The following is a 4,649-nucleotide window of genomic DNA, read 5'->3' on the forward strand; positions in this document are numbered from 1 at the left end:
GCAAACTGCAGCAGCTCTAAACGTCCCAGTGCTGAACTTCTTTCTGTGAAAGAGAAACTCGTTTAAACACTAGAAACCCTCTCCTGTGTGTTCGTAAATGGCAGGTGGAGTGGCTCCACGGGTGTGTACATGGATGTTGTGTACAGTGCAAGTTGTGTGTGTGTGCGAGTGAGAGAGCGTGTGTGTTTATATGTTGAAACAGTCAGTGTTTTGTGGAGAGGGTTTAAATAGGAGATGACCAAGCTCCTTTTAAACTGGAACAGAAGTCCGTCTGCAGCCCCCCGTCCCCCTCCTCCCTCCAGTGTATCGTGGTGACTTTGGCTCCTCATGCAGCCTGAATCGTATGCATGTATCATAACATCTAGACTTAATATATTGTGAAGTATTCAATAACCATTATTGTAGATGCTAGTTGGAATTCAAAAAGGGGTATACTTTCTTAGGAAGACAAAAGAAAAATGAAAACTTGCCATTTCTAAGAAAATAAAACTTTATTAGATCAAAGATGTCTGTGTTTTAATTCATTCACTGTGACAAAACCTGCTTTCTGTAGCGTTATCCATTTACTACTACATGTCAGACTCTTGCAAAAAGTGTTGGAATTAGGTCATCGGTAGGCTGGGAGAAAGGAATGACAGATTTTCTACAGATCTGAAATACTGTGAATATTGTTTAAATAGTTCCTACTGATTTAGGTATTTCTTTTATGCTTAATTTAGGAAAAATATAATAGAAACCACTAGAAGCATGCGAATAGATGACCAGCACTTGTGTAGCGCTTTACACTAGTGTATCATTCATCCATTCACACCCTGGTGATGAACTACAATGTAGCCACAGCTGCCCTGGGGTGCACCGACAGGTGAGGCTGCTGAACACTACCAAGTGCCTTGCCCAAGGACACAACTGCAGCATTCTCTGCTGGTAGCCAGGATCACTCCTGCAACCTTCTGATTAATGGACAACCTGCTCTACCTCCTGAGCTACTGCTGCCAGTGTTGTGTGTGTGAAATGCCATGTAATTTTAAAATAATCCATGTTTAACCATGAAGTTGTTCATGAGCACATTAAACAGAAAAGTTGTTGATCTGATGGTAGAAAAGAAACAGCAGGGGGCAGCATTGCAGTATTTGGTTAGTTTTACATGCATGTGCAGAAGTGAAACATTACTCCGAAGGTTGTGGAGAAAAATTTTAATTTTGTACATTTTTAAATGAGCTAATATGGCGAAATATGACATTTCAGATTAAGTTATTTGCTTCTAATTATTTCTGTTAAAGTTAACCAATTCCTCATTTTAGGGGTTGCAAGGAAATGATTATTAGGTTTATTTCCAGCAAAAACTCAGTGATAAAACTTCGATAGTCAACATGACCTCACTTCAATGGTGGAAAGACCTACATACAGCGGGCGGTGGTGGCAGAGGAGTTACGTGTCTGCCCTGCAATCAAACGGTTGTAGGTTTGATCTCCGCTCAGTCTTACATTGTGTCCTTGCCCCTTGGGCAAGACTTTTCACCCACATTTCCTGCTGGTGGTGGTGCCCTGAAGCCTCACCTCTGTCAGTGTACCACAAGACGGCTGTGGCTACATAGTAGTTCACCAGGGAGGAAATGGATGATTGTGTTGTAAAGTGCCTAGGGGGATTCTAGGACCCTAAATGGTATGTCAACTACAGGCCATTTACCGTACAAAAACATGGATTCAATCGATCATTCACTAATAGGGGCCATTTCAAGAAAAATTCCTCAGAAGAAAGCCTGTTTAAAGTCTAAAATGAGCTCTGACCAACCTCAAACAGGTCAAACTAAACGATTAGTGCACCTTTTACTGGGGAAAAAAGGGGAAATATTTCAGTCCAACATCTGCTTGCCCAAAAGCAGCTGTTTAGTCAGATCCAGTTACAATTCTGGAAACCAGTCTACAAAGAAACCTCACAGTGTTCCACTGGAACCAAACTAACTCAGTTCTGTTGATCTAGTCAGTCTTCTTTAGGGGATAACTTTGTCATCAAAGGTGACCCACAGACGAAACGCTGCAGAGCACAAGCTTGACACCAGCCAGCACGATGCAAATGAAGGGATGTGACCAGATAACCGGTGATCCTTCAGACACGCCGAGCCCAGATGTGAGCGTTTTTTTGGTGAGCTTTCTTGGAAATTTCATCAGCTGACAACATGCTTGTTGTGACGCAGCAACCATGTCTGGATCAGCTGAACGACTCATTTCAAATGTTGATAAATTACTCCACATCTGGAAAAATAAGCCATGACCACCAAAAACCACACCAAGCTCAGACGTTTGTGTGTAGCATGGGACTAATTAAATGGTATGTATTGATGATGATGATGGTGGTGGGGGGGTGGATGGGACCAGTGAAAATGTGTGACACATCAGTTTGGCCCCTGTGGTTTAGCCTGTAGCAGTGCATTGCTCCTTCATTCTTTATAATTAAAGAAACAACAGGCCTAGGCATTCAACTGTTATGAACCCCCAGTCTAGGGTATAGGGGAAAGCAACATGACAGTCACAATACTCGAGGATGCAGGTCTGCTAAAGAGCAAAAGGTTGTTTATTTGCTGAAGATGGTGTATAAAACAAGAAAAATGTGGGGGGAAAGAAGGGACCTGTGGGTTGTCCAAATAAATGTTGCAACTCAGTGACAGAGTCACGTTCCTGTTATTCAGCCTGAGTTGAGATGTTGATACCAGGAAATAAGACTCCAAAATTTGTCGGAAGCTCGGCTGTGATGTGGCTCACCTCAAGTTCCTGGAGAACACCCCGCATGGTACATGGTGGGGTTTTCTGTTATTACAGCTTCTGTCAGCAGCTGTGGCTACATTGTAGCTCATCCCCACTAGCGTGTGAAGGTGTGAATGACTGATTGTGTTGTTGTAAAGAAACTTGGGGGTGTTATGGAAATTTTATTATTCATTACTTTAGCCCTTTTAAGAGATCTATTAACTGAATGCCCTGGAAGCGTCCACACGCACACACATTCTTGTCCTCCCATTACACACACTCACTCTCTCCCACACATGATCCACTCCCAATCCTCTCTTATCTCTCTGCTTAAATAAACTGTGACCAGCTGTTCAGGGCATTTGTAGAACCTTAAGAAGGCGCTATAAACGCTATTATGCTAAATACATAAACACACAGAAATACAGGCAATTTACCATTTTTACCATTTATATTTTATTTAGATGCATTACACTCATGCATTATCTTACCACGCATTCATCAGTAGGTTAGCAGGGAGGGCTGTTTACAGGGACATACAGAGACAATAATTCACACACTCTCTCTCTCCTAGGGACAATTAATCTGACTTGTATGTTTTGTGACTGCTGGAAGGAAACCAGAACACCTGGAGAAAACTCTCACATACACGGGGAGAACCTGCGATCGCCCTGCTGCGAGGCAAAAGTGCTAGCAATCTTGCAACCATGCACCCTTCTTCATTATGAATGAAGTGAAATGGTTCAGTTTCTTGTCACTTAGATGATTTGGGCTCACATAAGAAAACTTCAAATTCAGTCTCACAAAATGTGAATTGATGGAAAAAGTTACAGGAAACGCAGTATTTCATTCTAATCAGCTAATTAACGGTTTGGGTTAGAAGGATAGTCATGGGAAAGACTGCTGACTGGACACATGTCCAGAAGACATGCAATCCCCGTTCATAAGAAGGGAAAGCCACAAAAGCGCATTGCTACAGAAGCTGCTTGTTCACGGAGTGCTGCGTACAAGCAGGTTTGGTGTGAAAAGGAACAGCAGCAACAGGGACAACTGCAGCCTCGAGAGGATTGTCAAGATCAACCCGTTCAGGATCCGGGAGGAGCTCCACCGTGGGCGGACTCAGGCAGGAGTCAGAGCAATCCTACATGTGGAAAACAGAGGTCACATTCCTGGTCTCAAGTCACTCCAGAACTAGAGACATCAGAAGAATCTTACTTAAGAACCTGAGAAGAAAATGAACTGGACTGTCTGCAGGTCGTTAGAAAATAAACCTCCCAGATTCTTGAAGAAAGGAGAGGAATCCCATGTTGCTTGAAGTTTCATTGATGATTTGGCTCCATGTCCATATACTGGTGTTGGTCCACCGGGTCTTCTTAAGTCCACAGTCACCTACCAGGACATGAGCTCTATGCTGATTTCACCTTCCAGTAGGATTTGGCTCCTGCCCACACTGCCAGAGGCACCAAAAGCTGGTTCAATGACTGATGTTACTGGTTTTCATTGGCCACCAAACTAGTCTGACCTGATTTCCCCATGGAAGATCTATGGTTTACTGTCCAGAGGATGATGAGACACCAGACCCAAAAAGCAGATGACCTAAAGGCAAACCAACCTGGACCTACTCCTCAGCAGAGCCACAGGCTGATGGGTTAGCCGAACGCTAACAGCCTTGGCTAGAAATGCTAGTGTGTTTCAGGTTGAATACACATACCTCTCCCTATCAGAGTTGTTGGCCTGAAATATTTCATGCTGTGTAATAAATCTGTATAGAATACAGGTCTGTTTCAGAATGGGTGAGAAAACTATTGAACTTGACCATGATGTTCTTTAGATGCACTGGTTCAACCCCAGGACCTTCTGGTTTAACTGGATTTGGTATGAAGACACGAAACAAAACTCACCACCACA

The sequence above is a fragment of the Nothobranchius furzeri genome, chromosome 16 (genome assembly GCF_043380555.1).
Source record: "Nothobranchius furzeri strain GRZ-AD chromosome 16, NfurGRZ-RIMD1, whole genome shotgun sequence".
Taxonomy (NCBI): domain Eukaryota; kingdom Metazoa; phylum Chordata; class Actinopteri; order Cyprinodontiformes; family Nothobranchiidae; genus Nothobranchius; species Nothobranchius furzeri.